The sequence below is a fragment of the Hyperolius riggenbachi genome, chromosome 7, assembly GCF_040937935.1.
Source record: "Hyperolius riggenbachi isolate aHypRig1 chromosome 7, aHypRig1.pri, whole genome shotgun sequence".
NCBI classification, from domain to species: domain Eukaryota; kingdom Metazoa; phylum Chordata; class Amphibia; order Anura; family Hyperoliidae; genus Hyperolius; species Hyperolius riggenbachi.
In genome coordinates, this window is record NC_090652.1 from 243617334 (window position 1) to 243643276 (window position 25943).

Here is a 25943-nt window from a genome sequence, read left to right on the forward strand (position 1 = left end):
TCCCTATACTGGGGTAACTATACCCCCTATACTGAGGCAGCTAAACTCCCTATACTGGGGTAACTATACTCCCTATACTGGGACAGCTATACTCCCTATACTGGGGTAACTATACTACCTATACTGGGGCAGCTATAATCCCTATACTGGGGCAACTAAACTCCCTATACTGGGGCAACTAAACTCCCTGTACTGGGGCAACTAAACTCTCTATACTGGGGCAACTTTACTCCCTATACTGGGGCAACTATACTCCCTATACTGGGGCAGCTATAATCCCTATACTGGGGTAACTATACCCCCTATACTGAGGCAGCTAAACTCCCTATACTGGGGTAACTATACTCCCTATACTGGGGTAACTATACTCCCTATACTGGGGCAGCTATAATCCCTATACTGGGGCAACTAAACTCCCTATACTGGGGCAACTAAACTCCCTATACTGGGGCAACTAAACTCCCTGTACTGGGGCAACTAAACTCCCTATACTGGGGCAACTCTACTCCCTATACTGGGGCAACTATACTCCCTATACTGGGGCAACTATACTCCCTATACTGGGGCAACTATACTCCCTATACTGGGGCAGCTATAATCCCTATACTGGGGTAACTTTACTCCCTATACTAGGGCAGCTATAATCCCTATACTGGGGCAGCTTTACTCCCTATACTGGGGTAACTATACTCCCTATACTGGGGCAACTCTACTGGCTACCCATACTTTACCTGGCTACCTACAACCTGCCCCCCCCCCCCAAAACAACTTTGGTCTAGATAGCAGTCCCCGGGCCAAAAAAGGCTGGGACCCCTGCAGTATATCATCCACTATAATGCACGGGACACTTGTCTTTCAGTTTTCTGTGTGTGTTTTCTTCACACCAGGGGCTTGATTCACAAAAGCGTGATAACTGATAGCACGGCCGCGCTATGCAGTTATCACGTGTCCTGCCGCGCACAAGCCTAAAGGATTACGTGTGCGTGTTAAACAAAGGTTTGCATGTGATGATGCGCGCTTTCACACGCAAACGTGTTTACACGCGAACGTAATCATTTACGCGTGCAAACCTTTGCACGCGGCAGATCGCGTGATAACTGCATAGCATGGCCGTGATATCATTTATCACGCTTTTGTGAATCAAGACCCATGTGTGTTTGTATGCAGAAAAACCCACACGTTTTTTCACAGCAGCTAATGTAATAAAAAAGATGCACAGAATGTGCAGAATTATGCAGCAGGACGTCAGTTTCTTCCCTGCGCATGAGTAAAGGGTAAAAAAGGAAAAAAAGGGCGCATGTGGCAAGTGGACTAATTGGGTGTTGCAATGGGCAAAAATGTGAAATATATCAGTATTTGCGCACCGGAGAGGAAATATGGCCACCAGGTAAATAGCAGGTGATGGTACAGCACCTGCTATATATCGGGCACTGCAGGATCCCAAATGCTGATATTTTGAGGCCCCTATGGTGGCGCCTGAGAATTAGCTGTTTTTGGCTTTTTTTTTTGTTTTTTTTGCTGCAAATGCATTGTATCTCGGGCAGTGGAAATGGGCACTTCGGTAGCTAGTGTGTGTGGGTTTAGGCAGGTTGTGTGTGTGTGGGGGGGAGGGGGTTTAGGGTTTAGGCATTAGCTAGGTAGTTTGAGTGCTTGTGAGGGTTAAGGGTTAGGTAGGTAGGGTGCGCGGGGGAAGAGTTTAGGCTTAGGCATTTGGTAGGTAGTTTGTACAGGTGGGTTAGGGGTTAGGCATTAGGTAGATAGTGTGTACGGTGTGGGGGGGGGGGGTTAATATTGGGCAGGTAGTGTATGCCGAGGGAGTTAAGTGTGTGCTGGGGGGGCTCAGGTTTAGGCATTAGGTACGCAGTTTGTGCCGGGGTGTTAAGGGTTAGGCGTCATATAGGTAGTGTGCATGGGGGGGGGGGGGGATTTAGGTTTAGGCACGCACTGCTCTACTTACATAACACATGTATTGCACTGTCCATGTTATGATTCCTGTGCTTTTGTAAAGGAAATGTAGAGAATCCTATTCTAGGCAGTTTCCATATTTACTGTGGCTATTTTGAAGCCAGTCGTGATGTAATATCCGCCCTTAGTCTCCTCTGCCTGATTTGCCCGCCCTTCACTATAGAAAGTGCATTGTTTCAGCCTGAGAAATATTGGCCAATCAGAGAGGAACAGAGGTGTGGGAGGGGAAAACAGGAGGGAAAGAGGCTTCAGCTAATCAGGCTGCATTAGTTAAGTCTGAGGGGAAGTAGCGTAGCAAAAAAAGACAACCCAGCATGCCCTGCAACTTTCTTTTGTGTACCACATTTTCTGTGTACCAAAAAAAGTCATGTAAACTGGGGAATGATAGTTTATCAACAAGAAAAGTAATAGTGATTTTAACTTTTGGTTTGCCTGATTAGCATCCTTATTACTTGTTTAACAGATAAAAATCAAGAACTGATTTTTGATTTTATGCCCGGTAGTTACTGTTTTGAGAATTGGCATCGGGGAGGGCGAGGGGTGGTCGGGGGGGTTAGACATAGTCATAGTAAAATGTTGGTGTTTAATAACAATATTTTACCATCAGCCTTACTGCGCGCCCAAATTTCCAGGTGCCTTTATTTGATCGATTTGTGAACTAGGCCGTTGATTAGCATGAGTGTTCAGTTTAAATCAGTTTTTCTATGCAGAAAAAACGTGCACAAAAAGGTATAACAAGGTATAGGGAATACGTTATATTCGAATCAGACCCATGGAGGAGCAACAAAGAGCTATAGGCTTAGTGAGAAGTGTAGGGGAGGTAACTTTTAGTTGTTAGGGTGGGGGGAGATTAGAGTTAGGGTGGCCGCTAATGATCCAATCTTTTTCATCCAATCTTACCATTTCTATGTAATATAAGGTAACTGCATGAAGTATCCATTCAGTATATTCACTCAATTTACCCTTATACTACATAGATTTGGTAAGATTGGATGAAAAAGATTGGATCCTTAGTGGCTACCTGTCACGATCTGTGCCTTTGTTGTCCTGCTGGTGGCATTACTAAGGAACTGTGCTGTGGACTTCCACTGTCAACCAGCAGGTGTCTCCCCTTTTGCTGAGAACTGTGCAGTTCCCCGGATCACCAGCAGGTGGAACTATGTGAACTTCCTGACCGATCACCTGATCAATGTGCTGCCGGACTTCCTAGCAGCACATTGATCAGGTGATCTGTCAGGAAGTTCACATAGTTCCACCTGCTGGTGATCCGGGGAACTGCACAGTTCTCAGCAACAGGGGAGACACCTGCTGGTTGACAGTGGAAGTCCACAGCACAGTTCCTTAGTAATGCCACCAGCAGGACAACAGAGGCACAGATTGTGACACTACCATAAGGAATCAGAAAGCACGCATCATTAATCATGCACCCGCAGCCAGGAGTGCTCTGCGCATGCCCAGAACGTAGCTGGGTCAGCGCCTGCGCACGAATGCTTGACCTGGCTGGGGGGAAGGGGTGGGGGGTGTTTGCGCAATAATGGAGGGGAACGGAGGACTTTTTTACTTTTTCATTCAGCTCTGGTATCCTTGAAGAGTTACATTTAGAGTTCCATGAATTTTGCATTGAAGCCTATGGTGCTGACTGTACATGTTAATTGCGAAGCCCCCGACACAAATTCACTATTTATGGCAAAGGAAAAAACACTTTGGGCCCTTTTCCACTAGCAATTGCAATCACATATCACAAACGCCAGCGATTGCGATTTTTCATTAATTTTGTTATGCGATTGCTATTTGCGATTTTCATTTGCATTGCATTATCCTTCTGAAAATCGGGCCAGAAAGTGATCGCGATTTGCGATTTACAAATCAAATCACTATAGTGGAAAATACGTCTCATGATTTCTATGATAAAGTAGCAACCCTAGCGATTTAAAACTCACTAGCGATTTGCGATTTTGCGATTCAGCTGTGTAGTGGAAAACGGCCCTTTGTAGTTTTTGAGAAAACAGATGTTAAAGTTTGGCATGAAAAAGTGATGTATAAAACCTTAAATGACAGATTTCAACATATTTGTCAATAAATAAGAAAATGGACAGCCTACAGTCCCCCCTCCCTCTGCTAACCACATGTGCCCCATGCAGGCTTGTATTCCCCAGGGAATTTGTTACCCGCCATTGTTAGGCCTCTGCACCCTGAGCTAGAAGCTATAGCAAAACCCTGCTGATGTAGTGGTACCAGGGCCTTTACTATTGCTGTAGTGACTGCATCCTCATGGAAAGTAGTAGTTACTAAGGCTTTTTTTGACATGCATACACATTTTTTTTTATGTGAACCAGCCTATTGATTAACATGTGCTGTCAGAGCTAATGTGTTTTCACGTACAGGAAAATATACACTGTGAATATACAAAAAAATGTTATTTAAAAATCCTGAAACTGGGCTTTAAATAATACATTTATTTACACAGACCTGTATATAAAGCCTGAAAGAGGCGCTTCTGAGGAGCACTGTACTCACTGCTTCTATTTTCTGCATATTATAGTAGATAAAAAGCACCATTCTAATCATTATCATTGCTGTGCTATCTGTTGTCATTAGCTATGGTCACATGATGCTGCATGAGCCAGCCTCTAGCAGTGGCAGTTATGGTCTCACACTGCTGCATGAGCCAGCCTCCAGCAGTGGCAGTTATGGTCTCGAGCTGCTGCATGAGCCGCCTCAACTGTCACTCCAGGCTTAGCAGCATTTGATGCAGCAGCATACCTGGTGTTCTCCCTGAACTGATCCCTGAATTTGGCTATATCTTTCTTCTATAACATGTTTTTCGAACTGCTCTGCTACGTGTGGCTCTGCCTAGTGCCACCAGTCCTTGCCTGGCAGTTTTTCATCATTTGTGGCAGAATCTGGACTCTGGCTGGACACTGTAAGTATCAGCAGTAAACACAATATGACAATATGTTTCCACATATCTCCACTAGATGTTCACATTATCAGCCATAGGGGGTTCCAAGGGAGGAGATTTATTAGTAGTATTTAGCGTTTATATAATAAATGACTATCCCTATCTATCAAGGGTTCATTTGTTTTTTAAATCTAGGCCTTTCCACAGTGGCGTAGCAATAGGAGATGCAGAGGTAACGGCCGCACCAGGGCCCTCGGGCCAGAGGGTCCCCAGGGGGATCACTTTCAGTCACAGTATTAGCTCTTTATTGGTCCTGTGCCGGTAATGATCACTTCTATAGATGCTCTGAATAGTAGTAATCATCATCAGTAATCAAACTGTTCCCCATCCCCTTCTTGCACCTCTGACACTGTTCTTGGCAGGTTTTGGTGTGCCGTATCAATTGTTATGTATAGAGTGCTGGGGGGGGGGGGGGGGGCAATCGAAAACTTGCACTGGGACCCACAACTCCTTAGCTACACCACTGCCTTTCCATGTTGCCACAGCAACATACTCCTGCTGATGTAAAATGTGTGTACAAGGGACTTTACCATTACTGTGGCAACTGCACCCTTATGTCAAGTAGTAGATACTGAGGCATACATGCAAAAAGGGCGTCAGGGAAAAAGGGCGCGTGGTGTAAACGATAAGCGGTAACATATAAAAATATTGTGTTGTATTTCGCTTACAATAATGTTTTACATATTAATAAAATATTTAATAATGTGTATGAAATCGCAAATTGTGAAAATGATAATTTTCCCTGTTTTAAAAGTAAAACTTATAATTACGTTTGTTAAAAAACGATAATATATGTATAATCATTATAATTGTATAATATTGTGTATAACCTTCATTTATTGTTTCTTCATGCAATAAAATCGGAAAATATTGTTTATAGCCCTCCCTCTACCTATCCCTAATCCTTAGACCCCCCTCTGGTGGTGCCTAACCCTAAGACCCCCTGGTGGTGCCTAACCCTAAATCCCCCTGGTGGTGCCTCACCCCAATCCCCCCCCCCCCGGTGGTGCCTAACCCTAAGACCCCCTAGGTGGTGTCTAACCCTAAATCTCCCCTGGTGGTGCCTAACCCTAAAGCTCCCCTGGTGGTGCCTAACCCTAAGACCCCCCAGGTGGTGCCTAACCCTAAATCCCCCCGGTGGTGCCTAACCCTAAATCTCCCCTGGTGGTGCCTAACCCTAAAGCTCCCCTGGTGATGCCTAACCATTAGTGGTGCTCAAATACCCCTTTTAAAAATTCGAATTTGGTCGAATTCGAATAGTAAATTATTCGAGGTCAGTCGAATATTCGAGTCGAATATTTTTTACTATTCGATTCGACCTCGGACTTCGAGCTCACTATTCGAGTCGGTATTCGAGCTCACTATTCGAGCTGACTATTCGAATTGGCCCAAAATAGCTTCCAACACTTGTTTTGAGGGTGAATGATGCAAGAAACATCTTTTTTTCCAAGTAACAACAGCAAGTGATTATGTGGGGATGTTCCTTTAAAAAAAAATGTGGAAAGAGAAGTTGTGTCCTTAATTTGGTTCAGTAGTGTAGTGTTACTGTATATACTTGTTCTTCTTCTTCTTTATCTTTCTTAATCTTCTTCTAGATCTTCTTCTTCTTCTTCTTCTTCTTCTTCATCATCTTCTTCTTCTTCTTCATCTTCATCTTCTTCATCTTCTTCTTCATCTTCTTCTTCTTCTTCTTCATCTTCTTCTTCTTCTTCATCTTCTTCATCTTCTTCATCTTCATCTTCTTCATCTTCATCTTCTTCATCTTCATCTTCTTCTTCATCTTCTTCATCTTCTTCATCTTCTTCATCTTCTTCTTCTTCTTCTTCATCTTCTTCTTCTTCTTCTTCATCTTCTTCATCTTCTTCTTCTTCTTCTTCATCTTCTTCATCATCTTCTTCTTCTTCTTCATCTTCATCTTCTTCATCTTCTTCTTCATCTTCTTCAATCTTCTTCTTCATCTTCTTCTTCTTCATCTTCTTCTTCTTCATCTTCTTCTTCTTCTTCTTCATCTTCTTCATCATCTTCTTCTTCTTCTTCATCTTCATCTTCTTCATCTTCTTCTTCATCTTCTTCTTCTTCATCTTCTTCTTCTTCTTCATCTTCATCTTCTTCATCTTCATCTTCTTCTTCTTCATCTTCTTCTTCATCTTCTTCTTCATCTTCTCCTTCTCCTTCTTTTTCAATATCGTCTTCTTCTTCTTCTTCACGTATTTCTCTTTTCAAATTTTTTTTTAAAGAAATGCAGCTATTTTTGAGCGTAACAAATAGCTGGTGGGCGCACGCATGTTGGAAGCGCCATTGTATGTGCTCCCTGGCAGTGGAAACACAAAGACAGCAGGAGGTAAATTCAGCAGCAGGAGGAGGAGGATGAGTGTGTGGCAGCAGGCAGTCAATGAGGCAGGCAGCTCGCCGTGACATAATAGCCCTGGTACCTAGCGGTGATACCAGGGCTGTAAATAAACACAACAGGAGGTCCCAGACAGCGGTCGTGCAGCCCACATTGTGTCCAATACACAACTGGGACAACACAGTTTTCAACCCGGGCACCTCAGAAAAATTAAACCTTTTTTTTTTTTTATTGGTTTTTTTTGGTTTTGGTTTTACAACCAATATAGCTATTGTTTTGACGTAATAGCTGGTGGCAGAGTGGCAGCAGAAGGTAATTCTGTGTACCCTGGCAGTGGGAAACACAGACAGACAGCAGCAGCAGGAGGAATGGAGGAGCAGTGTGAGCAGCTATTGTTGTGACGTAATAGCTGGTGGCAGAGTGGCAGCAGACGGTAATTCTGTGTACCCTGGCAGTGGGAAACACAGACAGACAGCAGCAGCAGGAGGAATGGAGGAGCAGTGTGAGTGTGGCAGCAGGTAGGCAGCGTGACATAATAGCCCTGGTACCTAGCGGTGATACCAGGGCTGTAAATAAACACAACAGGAGGTCCCAGACAGCGGTCGTGCAGCCCACATTGTGTCCAATACACAACTGGGACAACACAGTTTTCAACCCGGGCACCTCAGAAAAATTAAACCTTTTTTTTTTTTTATTGGTTTTTTTTGGTTTTGGTTTTACAACCAATATAGCTATTGTTTTGACGTAATAGCTGGTGGCAGAGTGGCAGCAGAAGGTAATTCTGTGTACCCTGGCAGTGGGAAACACAGACAGACAGCAGAAGGGCAGTACACAGCAGCAGCCCACTGTAGGTGTGAAATGTGTGGCTGCAGGCGACGTAATAGTCAAAGTGAACCAGGCTGGCTTAGTGAGCAGGAGCCAGGAGGTGGTAAAGGGTGGTAAGGCACATTAACGATGGTACTAAGTTCCGGCAGCCAGTTCATGTCCCCCTCTCGCCGACAACAGGGGCCAGGAACTCGCCTTCCACCCACGCCTGGTTCATCTTGAGAAACGTCAGTCTGTCCACAGACTTGTGAGACAGACGTGAGCGTTTCTCGGTGACCACGCCACCAGCTGCACTGAAGCAGCGCTCGGACAGCACGCTGGAAGGGGGGCAGGACAGCACTTCCAGGGCGTACTGCGCCAGCTCGCTCCAGATCTCCATGCGCTTGACCCAATACTCCATGGGATCAACAGGGGCATCGCTGTCAAGCCCGCTGTAGGACCCCATGTAGTCAGCCACCATGCGGGTCAGGCGCTGGCTGTGACCGGAGGAGGATGCTGCTGCATGCATCTCCTCTCTAGTCACTGCTGCCGGAGCCTCTACAGTCCTGTAGAGCTCGTGGCTGAGAGACAGCAGGTCTGTGGGGCGCTTGCTGCTGCTGGATGCAGGCACCTGCTGCTGCCTCTGTGCTGGCTGCTGGACAGTGGGGGTGGAAGGCTGGGGGAAGGCTTCCTCCAAGCGCTCAACAAGGGCCTGCTGCAAGCTCCTTATTTGTTGCGCTGGGTCTCCTCCTGCAGGCGGCAGGAACTGGCTCAACTTCCCCTTGAGGCGTGGGTCCAACATCATGCTGATCCAGATGTCCTCCCTCTGCTTCATCTGGATCACCCTGGGGTCCCTGCGCAGGCACGTCAGCATGTGCGCTGCCATTGGGAAGAGGCGGGCCACGTCTGCTGGCACATCGACGTCAGTGCTGTCCTCCTCATCCTCCTCCTCTGCTGCCTCATCCTCTCTCCACCCCCGCACCAACTCAGCTGCACTGCGCTGATCCCCCTCATCAGCAGCCAGGTCAGGGACCTCCACCAAGTCCTCCTCCTCCTCCCCCTCAGAGGTGGACTGTGCAGCTGCTTGCCGCTCCTGCTGGTCCAAGGCTGCCGCTCCCTGTGCCAGCAAAGCATCGAGTGCCCTGTTCAGCAGAGAAACCAGGGGCACCCACTCGCAGACCATAGCATGGTCCCTGCTCACCATGTTTGTGGCCTGCAGGAAGGGAGCCAGCACTAAGCACACCTGCTGCATGTGCCTCCAGTCATCATCGGGGACGATGGACGGGATGTTGCTGGTCTTGTCCCTTCTCTGAGCTGCGGAAACAGTGGCCAGGGCAAGGTAGTGGTTGACAGCGTGCTTCTGTTCAACCAGACGCTCCAACATCGCCAGGGTGGAGTTCCAGCGAGTCGGAACGTCAATGATCAGCCGATGGCGTGGCAGATCCAGCTCCTTTTGCACGTCTTCCAGGCTCGCACAGGCTGCAGCCGAGCGCCGGAAGTGACGCACAACGTTCCTTGCCGTTTCCAGCAGCTCGTCCATCCCCTGGTAGGTGCGCAGGAACTTCTGCACCACCAGGTTCAGCACGTGGGCAAGACAGGGGATGTGGGTCAGGTTTCCCCTGTCTATGGCAGCAACCAGATTGGCCCCATTGTCGGACACCACCTCTCCGACTCTGAGGCCTCTGGGGGTCAGCCAAATCCGCTCCTGCTCCTGGAGTTTGGCCAACACGTGGGCTGCCGTCAGCTTGGTCTTGCCAAGGCTGACCAAGTGCAGCAGCGCTTGGCAGTGGCGGGCCTTCACACTGCTGCTGAGGCGGGGGGTTTGGCCAGGTGTGGCGGAGGATGGCAGAGGATCGGAGGAACCCGCTGCAGTTCCCCTGACCCTGCGGGGTGGCACCACCCACTGTGTTGCTGCTGCTGCTGTGCCCGCTGCTGCTCTCCCATCCTCACCCCCTTCCACCAAGCTGACCCAGTGGACAGTGAAGGACAGGTAGCGGCCTGTCCCGAAGCGGCTGCTCCAGGAGTCCATGGTGACGTGGACCCTTTCACCAACCGCGTGCTCCAGCCCTCGCTCCACATTGGCCATCACAAAGCGGTGCAGTGCAGGAATGGCCTTGCGGGCGAAGAAGTGTCTGCTGGGGAGCTGCCAGTCTGGGGCTGCACAAGCAAGCAGCGCCCGCATGTCGCTCCCCTCCTGCACGAGCGTGTACGGCAGGAGTTGGGAGCACATGGCCCGTGCCAGCAAGCCGTTCAGCTGCCGCACGCGACGGCTGCTGGGAGGCAGAGCCCTAACCACCCCCTGGAAGGACTCGCTCAAAAGGCTCTGGCGTGCCTTTTTGCTGGCACGGGAATCAGCAGACGGAGCAGAGGAGGCCACTGAGGACTGGCTGCCAGAACAGGCCTCAGTGTCGGCGGCAGGAGTTGCAGAGGGGGGAGGAGCAGGGCGTTTCCGCACTCCTGCTGGTGCTGCTGGAGGAGCAGGAGGGCGGGTGGCTGCTGTTGCTGCTGCTGCTGCTGAAGGCTGTGCAGTGATGGGATTGGTGCCACTGCCAGCACCAGATGCCTTCAGCCTCTGGAACTCCTCATGCTGGTGGAAGTGTTTCGCAGAAAGGTGGTTGATCAGCGAGCTGGTGCTGAACTTCAAGGGGTCTGCACCTCTGCTCAACTTCCGCTGACAGTGGTTGCAAGTGGCGTACTTGCTGTACACTGTGGGCATGGTGAAAAACCGCCAGATTGGTGACAAAAACATCCCCCTACGGCATGGAAGCGCTGCTGCCTGTTTCCCTGTGGTGGTTGGGGGGGGGGGGGGGGGTCTTGGGTGCGGCTGGTGGTGGTACTGGCTGATGCTGCTGCTGCTGCTGCTGAGCCTGAGACACCAGCAGGCTGTGGGACGCTGCCAATGCTTGCAATGATGCGCCTCCTTGCAAGGCCCACAACCGCATCCTCCTCCTCCTCCTCAGAGCTGCTGAGGACGACATCCTCTGGATGTGTTGGCACCCAGTCTCTGTCTGTCACCGGGTCATCATCATCATGCCCCTCCTGAAACATGTCCTGCTCTGATGATGACCCCCCAAACTCCTCTGCTGATGCATGGATGGGACGCTTGACTGTCGCCACAGTCTTGCTGTCCAATCCCTCCTCCCCCAAAGTGCCCATCAGCATCTCCTCCTCCAAATCGCCAACAACAGCATTCAATTGACTCATCATGCCTGGGGTCAAAAGAGTGCTGAGTGACAGGTCGGCGACTGACGGCGAACTGGCCCTCCTCCCCAGGCCCTGCTGGGCGGCTGCTGCGAACAGGGGTGGTGTGGTGAGGGTGGAGGCCTCGGATGCAGAGCTGATGGCGGGCTGCTCATCCTCCGTCATGAGTTGCACCACAGTGTCTGCATCCTTTTCCTCAATGGGACGTTTCCGACCCGGCTGGAGGAAAATGGGAGCAGGTGCTACACGCTGCTGCTGCTGTGTCTCTGCAGCGTGAGTTGCAGATGCTCCTCCTGGGCGGCGCCCAAGGCGTCCACGGCCAGTGGCTATGGGAGGAATGTTAGCCACTGACGCTGCTGCTGCTGCTGCGGAACTGTGCATGGTGGCGCGCCCGCGGCCGCGGCTTGCCACAATGCTGCTCCCTCTCTTCCTGATTCCCTTGCTGCCCTTCCCCTTGCCCAAACCGCGCTGGCTGCCACTTCCAGACATCTTCAATGTTTTGGGCGTATAGACAAAAGTTTTGTAAAAGGGCGGGTGAAAAGTGGGGTACTTTAATGGAGTGGGTTGGTTGGTGAGGTGACTGAGTGAGTGTCCCCTAGTACAGTAAGTAAGTATTAACAGTCAGGAAGTACAACTAGCAGTTACAATAATCAGTAGTAGTAATCACAAGTAAATTTAGTGTGTGTACACTCAGACAGTGAGTGCACGCACGCAGGAGCTAGTAGCCTATGGACACAGTGACTGAGTGTCCTAGACTCCTAGTACGGTAAGAGTAAGTAAGTAGTAACAGTAAGTAGAACTAACTAATAACAATAATCAATCAGCGATCAGAAGGAAATGGAGTGTGGGTGGTGTGTGTGTACACTCAGACAGTGAGTGCACGCACGCAGGAGCTAGTAGCCTATGGACACAGTGACTGAGTGTCCTAGACTCCTAGTACAGTAAGAGTAAGTAAGTAGTAACAGTAAGTAGAACTAACTAATAACAATAATCAATCAGCGATCAGAAGGAAATGGAGTGTGGGTGGTGTGTGTACACTCAGACAGTGAGTGCACGCACGCAGGAGCTAGTAGCCTATGGACACAGTGACTGGGTGTCCTAGACTCCTAGTACAGTAAGAGTAAGTAAGTAGTAACAGTAAGTAGTAGAACTAACTAATAACAATAATCAATCAGCGATCAGAAGGAAATGGAGTGTGGGTGGTGTGTGTACACTCAGACAGTGAGTGCACGCACGCAGGAGCTAGTAGCCTATGGACACAGTGACTGAGTGTCCTAGACTCCTAGTACAGTAAGTAGTAACAGTAAGTAGTAGAACTAACTAATAACAATAATCAATCAGCGATCAGAAGGAAATGGAGTGTGGGTGGTGTGTGTACACTCAGACAGTGAGTGCACGCACGCAGGAGCTAGTAGCCTATGGACACAGTGACTGAGTGTCCTAGACTCCTAGTACAGTAAGTAGTAACAGTAAGTAGTAGAACTAACTAATAACAATAATCAATCAGCGATCAGAAGGAAATGGAGTGTGGGTGGTGTGTGTACACTCAGACAGTGAGTGCACGCACGCAGGAGCTAGTAGCCTATGGACACAGTGACTGAGTGTCCTAGACTCCTAGTACAGTAAGAGTAAGTAAGTAGTAACAGTAAGTAGAACTAACTAATAACAATAATCAATCAGCGATCAGAAGGAAATGGAGTGTGGGTGGTGTGTGTACACTCAGACAGTGAGTGCACGCACGCAGGAGCTAGTAGCCTATGGACACAGTGACTGGGTGTCCTAGACTCCTAGTACAGTAAGAGTAAGTAAGTAGTAACAGTAAGTAGTAGAACTAACTAATAACAATAATCAATCAGCGATCAGAAGGAAATGGAGTGTGGGTGGTGTGTGTACACTCAGACAGTGAGTGCACGCACGCAGGAGCTAGTAGCCTATGGACACAGTGACTGAGTGTCCTAGACTCCTAGTACAGTAAGTAGTAACAGTAAGTAGTAGAACTAACTAATAACAATAATCAATCAGCGATCAGAAGGAAATGGAGTGTGGGTGGTGTGTGTACACTCAGACAGTGAGTGCACGCACGCAGGAGCTAGTAGCCTATGGACACAGTGACTGAGTGTCCTAGACTCCTAGTACAGTAAGAGTAAGTAAGTAGTAACAGTAAGTAGAACTAACTAATAACAATAATCAATCAGCGATCAGAAGGAAATGGAGTGTGGGTGGTGTGTGTACACTCAGACAGTGAGTGCACGCACGCAGGAGCTAGTAGCCTATGGACACAGTGACTGGGTGTCCTAGACTCCTAGTACAGTAAGAGTAAGTAAGTAGTAACAGTAAGTAGTAGAACTAACTAATAACAATAATCAATCAGCGATCAGAAGGAAATGGAGTGTGGGTGGTGTGTGTACACTCAGACAGTGAGTGCACGCACGCAGGAGCTAGTAGCCTATGGACACAGTGACTGAGTGTCCTAGACTCCTAGTACAGTAAGTAGTAACAGTAAGTAGTAGAACTAACTAATAACAATAATCAATCAGCGATCAGAAGGAAATGGAGTGTGGGTGGTGTGTGTACACTCAGACAGTGAGTGCACGCACGCAGGAGCTAGTAGCCTATGGACACAGTGACTGAGTGTCCTAGACTCCTAGTACAGTAAGAGTAAGTAAGTAGTAACAGTAAGTAGAACTAACTAATAACAATAATCAATCAGCGATCAGAAGGAAATGGAGTGTGGGTGGTGTGTGTACACTCAGACAGTGAGTGCACGCACGCAGGAGCTAGTAGCCTATGGACACAGTGACTGGGTGTCCTAGACTCCTAGTACAGTAAGAGTAAGTAAGTAGTAACAGTAAGTAGTAGAACTAACTAATAACAATAATCAATCAGCGATCAGAAGGAAATGGAGTGTGGGTGGTGTGTGTACACTCAGACAGTGAGTGCACGCACGCAGGAGCTAGTAGCCTATGGACACAGTGACTGAGTGTCCTAGACTCCTAGTACAGTAAGTAGTAACAGTAAGTAGTAGAACTAACTAATAACAATAATCAATCAGCGATCAGAAGGAAATGGAGTGTGGGTGGTGTGTGTACACTCAGACAGTGAGTGCACGCACGCAGGAGCTAGTAGCCTATGGACACAGTGACTGAGTGTCCTAGACTCCTAGTACAGTAAGAGTAAGTAAGTAGTAACAGTAAGTAGAACTAACTAATAACAATAATCAATCAGCGATCAGAAGGAAATGGAGTGTGGGTGTGTGTACACTCAGACAGTGAGTGCACGCACGCAGGAGCTAGTAGCCTATGAACACAGTGACTGAGTGTCCTAGACTCCTAGTACAGTAAGAGTAAGTAGTAACAGTAAGTAGAACTAACTAATTACAATAATCAATCAGCGATCAGAAGGAAATAGAGTGTGTGTTGTGTGTGTACACTCAGACAGTGAGTGCGCACACGCAGGAGCTAGTAGCCTATATGAACAGTGACAGTGAGTGTCCCTACGGGTACAGTAAGAGTAAGTAGTAAGTAAGTACAACTAACAATAATCAATCAGTAATCAGAAGGAAATAGAGTGTGTGTACACACAGACAGTGAGTGAGTGCACACACGCAGGAGCTAGCTAGTAGCCTATAAACAGTGACAGTCAGTGAGTGTCCTACTCCTAGTACAGTATAACTACAATACTATTAGTAAAGGACAGCAGAAATACTGGTATAGATGATGAGAGAAATAAACAGAGGACAGCTGCCCACAGAGGCAAGGCCCCCCTGAGGCCTAAACCTGTAAGCTTGCAGCAGCTGCCTGTCTCTAATGTAACACACAAGCTACTAACTAAAATACAATGTCTATCTAAATAACAACAATACAGGTGTATATGGCAGGTGTAGGTGAGCAAAAACGCTAGGTAAATGAACACAATAGAGCACTTGCTAAGCCAAAGCACAAAGGAGCAGATCTCTCTCTGTACAAGTCTCAGGCAAGCATGGAAAACCCGAACATGGCGGCCGCTATTTATAGGGTAGGGGCTGGCCAGGGTCCCCCTCTGTGATTGGCTGCCGTCAGAGGGCCTGGGAGCCCTCTGATTGGCTCTAAGCACATCAATCTGGGCTATGACGCTATTCGAGCTCGGTACCGAGCTCGAATAGCGCCGGTTTGCTCGAATAGCTCGAATAGTGAATGGGCTATTCGAGTGTTCTCGAATAGCCCATTCGAATAGCTACAGCTATTCGGAGCTCGAATACCGAGCTCGAATAGCTGAAAAAGAGCTCGAATATTCGAGCTACTCGAATATTCGAGCTCTGCTGAGCACCACTACTAACCATAAGACCCCCCCTGGTGGTGCCTAACCCTAGGACCTCCCTGTTGGTGCCTAACCCTAAGACCTGCCTGGTGGTGCCTAACCCTAATTCCCCCCCTGGTGGTGCCTAACCCTAAACCCCCCTTAGTGATCGCTTTATTGTGTGGATAATAATGTTTTACAAATAGTGACTGTAAAAAATATATTACAATATACTTACTGATCACTTTATTATGTGAATAATAATGTTTTACAAACAGTAAGGGATAACATTTTAAATAACGTTTTAATTAAATACGATAGATATGTTTAGTATTTTTATAAACGTTATTCGTCACAGGCGCATTCTGTAAACTTAAATCATCATGAGCGCAGTTTGAAAACGTTAATAATCTCCGGGCACCATTTTAAAACGTTAATCTCTGGGCGAACTTTTTTCCTATTCGGCGCCCATCAAATTCTATTTATTATGGGAGTGAATGGCGGCGCCTTTTTTTTGTCCACTTGCCTCATGCGCCCCAATTTCCTGTCACGATACTGAGGCCTTTCCATGTTTCCATAGCAACTGCAATCCAAAACAGTAGAAACTGGCTGATTCAGTGGCACACCAATAGGGGATGCAGTGGTTGAGATCGCACCGGGGCCCTTGGTTTAGAGGGGACCACTAGGAGGCTTCCTTCATCCATCTTATTTGCTTTTCATTGGTGTTATGCTGGTAATAAACATCTCTATAAGAGCATTGCACAGTGGTAATCATTAAGAAATATACATAATTATGCACACACCACTTTGCAGTTATTGATTTGTAAAAACTGGAATCACGTATGATTTTTGTTCCACTTCTCACGTGTACACCACTTTGTGTTGGTTTTTCACGTGGAATTCCAATAAAATTGATTCATGTTTGTGGCAGTAATATGATAAAATGTGGAAAACTTCAAGAGGGCCGAATACTTTTGCAACCCACTGTGTGTGTGTATGTGTATGTGTATATACATATATATATATATATATATATATATATATATATATATATATATATATACATACACACAGTATATACATAATTATACAGTATATATGTAAAAACACATGCAGATCTGTTTTTTTTTTCTTCTGCCCTGTGCGACTCTTCAGGGCCATTTTAAATTTTGTCCCGCCCCGTGACATCATGCCGCTGCTCTGATTGGCTGCCGGGCCCCCGGAACCAGAGCGGGGCTATGGGGAGCCCGGCAGCCAGCGATGTACGCAGAAAGGCTGGGGAGAGCCGGGGGAGATGCTGGAGTCTCGCTGCGCAGCAGCGATCGTGCGCCGGACTCCTAAAGGGCAGGGAATTCCCTCGCCTGACCTGAGCTCGGGCTTACTGCTCGCAGCTCATCTCTCCAAACCCGAGCTCAGGTCGGACTTACCGCCAGGGAGGCCACTGAGGCTTTTCTATGTTTCCGTAGCAACTGCATCCTAAGGGTAATGTCCCATAGTAGTTTAGGCTGAGAGACACGGCCAAGCGTTTGCAATGTGTTTGTGTTTTAAAATCGATTTTACTGTATTTTTTCAAAATCATGGTAATTTTGCGGCAAGTATCATTCAAGTCAATTGGAATGCGTTTTTCAAAATGCAAATGCATCGCAAACACTTGCAAAACTCTTGGTAGTGTTTCTGTAGCAAACCTTCCAACTTTGTCAAATAAGAGGGAGGGATGCGTTTTAGGGCAAAACTAGCAAGAAACATGCCTTTATTATATCTCTCATCAAAAGTCCATAAGGAATTTACATTTTCTTGTGCTTAATGTGATGTTTTGTTTTTTTTCTACAGTGCGGCGTCTCTTCTCCAGACCACCCCTCATCATCACACCCAGCCCTGACGCCATTCTGCTGTACTCACAGCTCGTTGAAGTGCAGAGATCTCTGGTGAGTATTATTATTCCTCCCTATTTTAGCTAATTAACCCTAATTAGTGCTAATCAGGTAGAATATTTATTGTTCTCTGTGTTCATTCAACATTTAATATATATTTCTCTTTCCAGCACCGTGAAAGAGCCAGGAATGCCATGCCGACTGCCCTGGCTATCCAGAAGTCCTGGGATCAGAAGACAGGCAGGCGAGTGCACCCACTCTTCCGGTTGAGTGAACCTGCTCCTACACGTAAGAGACTTGTAAAGGGAATACCGTATTTCATCCACTATAATGCACGGGACACTTGGCTTTCAGTTTTCTGTGTGTTTTCTTCACACCATGTGTGTTTGTATGCAGAAAAACGCACACATTTTTTTCACAGCCACTAATGTAATAAAAAAGATGCACAGAATGTGCAGAATTATGCAGCAGGATGTCAGTTTCTTTCCTGCACATAAGTAGAGGATAAAAAAGGGCGCATGCGGCAAGTGGACTAATTGGGTGCCGCAATTGGCGCAATGTGAAATATATCAGTATTTGCGCGGCGGAGCAGAAATATGGACACCCGGTAAATAGCAGGTGATGGTACAGCACCCACTATATATCGGGCACCCCAGGCTCCCAAATGCTGATATTTTTAGGCGCCTATGGTGGCGCCCGAGAACTAGCATTTTTTGGCGCTTTTTTGCCACAAATGCATCGTATTTCGGCTAGTGGAAATGGGCACTTTGGTAGCTAATGTGTGGGGGTTTAGGTAGGTAGTATGTGTGTGTGCGTGTGGGGTTTAAGGATTAGGCATTAGGTAGGCAGTGTGCGCAGGGGAAGAGTTTAGGTTTAGGCATTAGGTAGGTTGTTTGTGCAGACGGGTGAAGGGTTAGGCGTTTGGTAGATAGTGTGTGCGGGGGGGGGGGGGGGGAGTTTAGGTTTAGACATTAGGCAGGTAGTGTTTCCTGGGAAGGGGGGGGGGGGGAATTATCCTAGTAGGGGTTTAAGGGTTAGGCTTTAGGCAGGTAGTTTGGATGGGGTGGGGGGGTTAAGGGTTAGGCATTAGGTAGGTGGTGTGCGCGGGGAGTTCAGATTTAGGCATTAGGTAAGGGTTAGGCGTTAGGTAGAAAGTGTGTGCGGGGGGGGGGGGTAGTTTAGGTTTAGACATTAGGCAGGTAGTGTATGTGGGGGGGGTCTAGGCATTAGGTAGGTAGTGTGTGCTGGGGGGGGGAGTTTAGGTTTAGACGTTAGGCAGGTAGTGTTTCCTGGGGAGGGGAAATTGTTCTAGTAGGGATGGGAAAGAGTTTAGGTTTAGGCATCAGGTAGGTAGTTTGAGTGTGTGTGTGGGGGGAGTTTAATGGTTAGGCGTCAGGTAGATAGTGTGTGCGGGGGGGGGGGGGAGTTTAGGTTTGGACATTAGGAAGGTAGTGTGTGCTGGGGGGGGGGGGGGGGATTTAGGTTTAGTAAGTTTTAGTCGCTAGTGACCGGCTGGTTAGGCATCAGAAAGACGTTAATATTAGGGGGCAGGTTAGGATTAGCCATAAGGAAGGGGTTAATGTTGGAAAGAGGTCAGTCCTAGCTGTCAGGAAACCGGTTACCCCTTATGCTGGGGATACACGGTACGTTTCTGTACCGTGTATCGACCAGCTGATCCGGCCAGCTGATAATATTCAGCTGGCCCGATCATGCCGCTCGACCCGCGCCCGCTCGATTCCCGCCGTCGGACAATGGCAGGCAATCGAGCGGCTGATAAGGACCGCCGGCGGGGACGAGCGGCAATCGATCCGTGCGGATGAGCGGGGACGCGGCTGGGGATGGATCCGGCGGCTAATCGAGCCGCTCGTAGACCCGTCTATGCCCACCATTATGATGGGAGTTTAAGGTCAGGTGTGAGAAATTAGGTCTCTCTGTAAGAGGATTAAGCAGATTGAGTTGATCAATGGGGAAGGAGGGCCAAAACTGCACATGAAAAATGTTTTACAAAGCTTATGTAGTGGAGTATTGGTAACTGCAACGTACATTTTTTTCCCCAGAGCTGAATCTAATTGGTGCTAGGATCATACCTACCCTAAGGCTACTTACACACCAGGACGTTACAGGTGCACGTTAGTGCAGCCTGTAACGCAGCCCACCGCACAGCACTACAAAGTCAATGAGGCTGTTCACACTGCCCACGTTGTGTTACAGAATAACGCTGCACGTTCGGGCAAAGTGAAACGTACTGTGCGTTCTGAGCGACTTTAGCCGCGTTAGACTGCTTGCACATGCTCAGTGGGGGGCGAGAGGAGGCGGGGAGATGCCGCTACAGTAGCCGCGCACATGGCTACTTAATATGCACTGCACTGGCGGCTGCTGATTGGCCGGCGGGACCACGTCTTGCGGAGTGTCTCACTCCGCATCACGAGGTCCCGCCGGCCAATCAGCGCCACTCTGGTAGACCTTATGCGGATAGTGCCGCCTAACGCGGCTCACTCTAACGTCCTCTCCCGCACCACCATACGTTGCGTTAGGTGCACGTTATGCAACCTTAACGTAGCACCTAACACAACATCTTAGTGTGTAAGTAGCCTAAAGTGATAAATAGGGATTTCTGTCACATTGTCTAGTATTTTGCCTCTGACAGACCAATACTAAAATGAGCCATACACACATCAAATTTCCCTGTCATGGGAATCTATAGCACAATGTGACATCAATCATAATTTTTATGGATTTTTACTTGAACAAATAGAGGTGGGGGAGGCGTGGCGGTAGATCAGTGGCACATAGCATTGCACTGCATCAATCAGTCAAAGCTGCATATCAATAGATTTAGATTTCATGCTGACTGCACTATACCATGCAGCTGCAACATTTAGTGAGACTTTCTGAGCAGCTTTGAGCAAAGTTGAGCATCTTTTGTATGCAAAATATGAACTGTAATAACTAGGGGGAAAAAAGACACCTTCCTTTACAAAACTAGAACTATTTCAATGTAATCTCATTTGATGTTGAGATCATTATTTTGTGTGAACAGTATGACTGATCAATATGTTTTCTCCCCTCCTTACAGAGACTCCGCGACCGTATGGCGGCCCCTTCTCCCGGGCGGGCCTGTTCCTGGAGGACTGGTGACATGGAGGTGGTAAGTCTTCATTTTGTCCCATAATTCACAGTTCTACCACTCCAGCACAGTATTCACAACATAAATAATATATGATCTCCATATAAGGTTGTAGATATACATCCAGCGGATGAGTACAGCACACTGTACATATTGCTCAATGGGATCCTAACTACAATAATCAGGAAAGACCTCCCTGGAGTCTGATTCCCCCCCCCCCCCCCCCTTCACTGAGAGCAGTAGGGATGGTCAGTTTGACCATGCATAATAGTATGCATAATATGCAACTGAATGTTGAAATATTAATTTTATCTCGTTGTTGGACTAAACTAACACGTTGTCTTTCTGATCTCTTTCAGTGATTGTGGCTTGCCAGCTTGCAAGACCATGTGTGACCTACTTGGCTCCCCAGGAGAGGCAACCTGTGTCAACCCCACACACATACAAAGTCAAAAACTGAATCTACTGGCAGGTAGGTATGGGCAGATAGGTATGTGGGCAGGTAGTTATGGGCAGATTGTAGTGACAGTCAGGCATTGATCATTAAATTCTAGTAAGGGGCAAATGTTAGATTCTAGTGGCTGGCAAGTAGTGATAGGTAAAATATAGTGATCAACAGATAGTGATAGGTAGATTGTAGTGGACAGCAGATAGTGATAGGTAGATTGTAATGGGCAGCAGGTAGTGACTGGTAAATTGCAGTGGCCAGCATGTAGTGATGGATACATTTTAGTGACCAGCAGATAATGACAGGTAGATTGTAGTGGCCAGCAAGTAGTCATAGGTAAATTGTAGTGGCGCAGGTAGTAATACGTGGATAATAGTGGCCAGCAGGTAGTGACAGGTAGATTGTACTGACCAGCAGGTAGTAATAGGTAAACTACAGTGGCCAGCAGGTAGTGACAGGTAGATTGTAGTGGCCAGCAGGTACTGATAGGTAGATTGTATTGGTCAGCAGGTAGTATTAGGTAGATTGTAGTGGCCAGCAGGTAGTATTAGGTAGATTGTAGTGGCCAGCAGGTAGTATTAGGTAGATTGTAGTGGTCAGCAGGTAGTATTAGGTAGATTGTACTGGACAGCAGGTAGTATTAGGTAGATTGTAGTGGCCAGCAGATAGTGATAGGTAGTTTGTAGTGGTCAGCAAGTAGTGGCAGGTAGATTTCACTGACCAGCAGGTAGTGACAGGTAGATTGTGGTGGCCAGCAGGTAGTGATAGGTAGATTGTAGTGGTCAGCAGGTAGTATTAGGTAGATTGTAGTGGTCAGCAGGTAGTATTAGGTAGATTGTACTGGACAGCAGGTAGTATTAGGTAGATTGTAGTGGCCAGCAGATAGTGATAGGTAGTTTGTAGTGGTCAGCAAGTAGTGGCAGGTAGATTTCACTGACCAGCAGGTAGTGACAGGTAGATTGTGGTGGCCAGCAGGTACTGATAGGTAGATTGTAGTGGTCAGCAGGTAGTATTAGGGCTGGTTCAGACGGACGTCTGCGTAGCGTCTCGTCTGGGGGCGTTGCGGCGGGGCTGCGCGGTCAGGCTTTCAGTAGCCTTCGGTCGCGTCGTGATGCGGTCGCGTTTTTTTTCCCGTAGGGGAACATTAGCCGTCGCGGTTGGCCGCTCCCTGGAAGCTACATGTTGCTTCCAGGGGCAGCCCGAATGCTCGCGAAAATCGGGACCCGAACGCCGCGTTCGGGTAAAAGTGCGCAAAAGCTAGGTGTAAACGCTCCCATTCACTAAATGGGAGCGTTTACCGTGACGGTCCGAACGCTTGCAGTAAACGCTCTGCAAGCATCCGTCTGAACCAGCCTTAGGTAGATTGTAGTGGCCAGCAGATAGTGATAGGTAGTTTGTAGTGGTCAGCAAGTAGTGGCAGGTAGATTGCACTGACCAGCAGGTAGTGACAGGTAGATTGTGGTGGCCAGCAGGTAGTGACAGGTAGATTGTACTGACCAGCAAGTAGTAATAGGTGGACAGTAGTGGCCAGCAGGTAATGGTAGGTAGATTGTAGTGGCCAGCATGTAGTATTAGGTGGATTATAGTGGCCAGCAGGTAGTAATAGGTGGATTGTAGTGGCCTGTAGGGGGTTACAGGTAGATTGTACTGACCAGAAGGTAGTAATAGTTGGATTGTAGTGGCTAGCAGGTAATGATGGGTGGATTATAATGGCCAGTAGGTAGTGATAGGTAGAGTGTAGTGACCAGCAGGGGTTACAGCTCTTTCCCAGGTGGTCAGTGGGGGGGGATGTGCAGGACTCTCTGGGTGAAGAGCCTATTCCACCAATGGGGTTGCAGCAGCAGCAGCCTGGCGAGTCCTTGGTAACCATCAGAATGCTATGTGGCTAGTGCGAGGGCCAGAAACATCCTGAGAGCTCTCGCAGCTTTATTTCCATCAAGGCCACTTCAAACACTGAATATTCACTTTATTATCGGACATGACACATAGTGGATCTCCTTGTTGAGGTGATGTAACCGGTGCATGAAGACATAGGGGCGCTTCCTGGATTAGGGCAGATGGCGGAACATCCGCTCATATCGAGTGCACCTGGGTCTCCCTCCATGGATTTCCATATTACCGGATTTGACTTTCTTTCACCGCATGGTCATGGGAGGCTTTTTAGCTCCGTGGCAGACGCATTGTGGGGCTCAGACCCCTCTTGTATAGATCAGAGCTATATGCTCTGGTCAGGACACATTGTGGGGCTCAGACCTCTCTTGTATAGATCAGACCTAGACTCTCTGGTCAGACACATAGTGGATCTCTCCTGGTTGAGGTGATGTAACCGGTGCATGAAGACGTAGGGGCGCTTCCTGGATTAGGGCAGATCGCAGAGCATCCGCTCATACCGAGTGCACCTGGTTCTCCCTCCATGGATTTCCATATTACTGGATTTGTCATTCTTTTACCGCATGGCCACAGGAGGCTTTTTAGCCCTGTGGCAGACACTTTATGGGTCTCAGACCCCTCTTGTATAGATCAGACCTAGACGCTCTGATCATACACATATTTGTAGCTAGACTCCTACCAGTTTAGGTAGCCTTATGTTCCACCAGTTTAGGAGCCTTATAGCCCCCCCCCCCCCCCAGTATAGTTGGGCAAAACAACCCTAGTGTAGTTAGGTCTGAGTCCCCTCCTATGTATAGGTAACAATAGACTCCACTAAAAATAGCGAGAGGTAAGTACAGGCAGCCATAGCCTCCCTTGTATAGGTAGTCAGATCCCCCCCCCCCCCCCTCCCTCTCCCTTCCCCTGTATAGCTAGCCAGAGTCCTCCCTAAATATAGGTAGCTGTATTCCCCCCCCCCCCCCCCAAAGAAAGGTAACATTATGTGCCTCCTACCCTCAGTATAAGTAGCCAAATTCCCACCAGTAAAGGTAGCAATCTGCCACTTATGTTTCCCCAGAGTCCCCCCTAGTATAGGTAGTCAGAGTCCCCCTTCCATAGGTAACCAGATCCTCCACAGCAGAAGGTAGCCAAATTCCCCCCTTGTATAGGTAGGCTGATCCTTCCCCCCTCCTTTTATATGTAGCCAGAATCCCCCCACCATCTGTGGATGTCTCTACAAGAGGTGATAGAGATTCCCAACCAGATAAGAAGAGAAAACAGAAGATACCCAGCAGAGACAGCAAGGCAGCATGATCTTGGGGAGATACCTGGGATCCAGGGTAAAAACCGACTGCCACATAGGAGTCAAGAAGGAATTTTTTTCCCCTCCGAGGCACAAATCAGACCTAACTTGCCTCTGGGGGGTTTTTCGCCTTCTTCTGGATCCCGGGGTGAGATGACCCCATGACAATTGTAAATACAATTTTACCTGTATTCATATATATATAAAATAAAATTAGAACAAATTGGCCTAAATGTTTGTGTCTTCATTGAAGTCAACTATGAGTAAATCCTCCTCTTGTGGGGCGTCTAGGGATAAATTGTGTGCCGTGTGTGTCTCCTCTGGGAATACCTGCCTGTGTGGTTAGAGTGTGTTAAAAGCCTCAACACATTTGCAACTTAGGTAACCAGAAATGATCATCAAAGATCATTTGGATGCCTATTCCAAGTGTGTACAGGTGTACATCAAACTTTTATCTGAGACTTATCACTAATAATGATTTTGGTCACCACACACTGTGTCTGCACTATGTGGACCTCTCATCAAACCCCCAGTAGTGAAGCTCCCCATTGGATGGTGGGTATTGATGTGCTGTTTGTATAGAGTAGATTGTTGGGAAAACCCAGCAGAGCGCCTTCCTTGGGGGTTTTACAGGTACTGTGGGTCTGGTAGTCACTGCAAAAGTGAAACGCAAGCCAATTTTTTTCATTTTAGATTCAGAGTCATAGGTGTAGTTTAGACCTGGTGTCAGACTATTGTTGCCACCTTGGTTCAGTTTCCCCAGTAACAGCCATCAAGAAAGGGAAGTGAAAAGAACTCTTTACCAGTCGAGACACAGATACAATAAAATACCAGCGTGGGGGAAAGTAAAACCATTTTAAGAAAATCCTGACTGCAGGTCTAGCCCTGAGGCCGGATTCACACTGTAAACGCTTTTGTGAGCGCTTGCGTTTGATTAGCACTTGCAGAGCGCTTTTTTAAAAAAATCGCTCCCTTTCACTAAAATCGTGGTAAAAAAAAATCACCGCAATTGCCGCGATCACATATATGTGAAAAACGCACATGATCGTGTCAATTTGTACATGATTTTTAACACAATTCTAATGAAAGTGAATGGGAGTGATTTTTTTAAAAAGCGCTCAGCAAGCGCTAATCAAACGCAAGCACTCACAAAAGCGCTTATAGTGTGGATGCGGCTCTACAAATTATATCCACAACTAAAATGAACACACATCTGAACATAGAGGGATATGGAGGCTGCCATATTTATTTTCTTCGAAACAATACCCATTGCCTGGCTGCCATGCTGACATGCTTATTTCAGGTGTGTGATTAAGACACTGCTGCAGCCAAATAGATCAGCTGGACTGCCAGGCAACTGGTATTATTAAAAGGAAATAATTATGGTTGCCTCCAGTTCAGGGGTACTTTAGACAATATGGCTGGTCTTACACTTTTAAAGAGAACTCGAGGTGGGTTCTAAGAATGCTATCAGCACACAGATGCTGGGTCTGCATATACTGTCCAGCCTCTGTTGCTGTACTGCTCCTCTCTGCCCCCCCTCCCCCCCCCCCCCCCCCTGCGCTCTGCTTGCCCCCATAAGTCGCCGAGCTGTGTTGCAGCCAGCTGTTTACCTCTGCATCTGTCAGTCTCTGCCGCTTCCCCGCCTCCTCCATAGCTCCGGTCCCCGCCCACATCCCTTCCCTCCCCGCTGATTGGGTTCTCTTTAAATAAAAAAGCTATGGCGAGCAACCTGAGAGGCTAAACAATGTCCCACATACAAAGATTACAA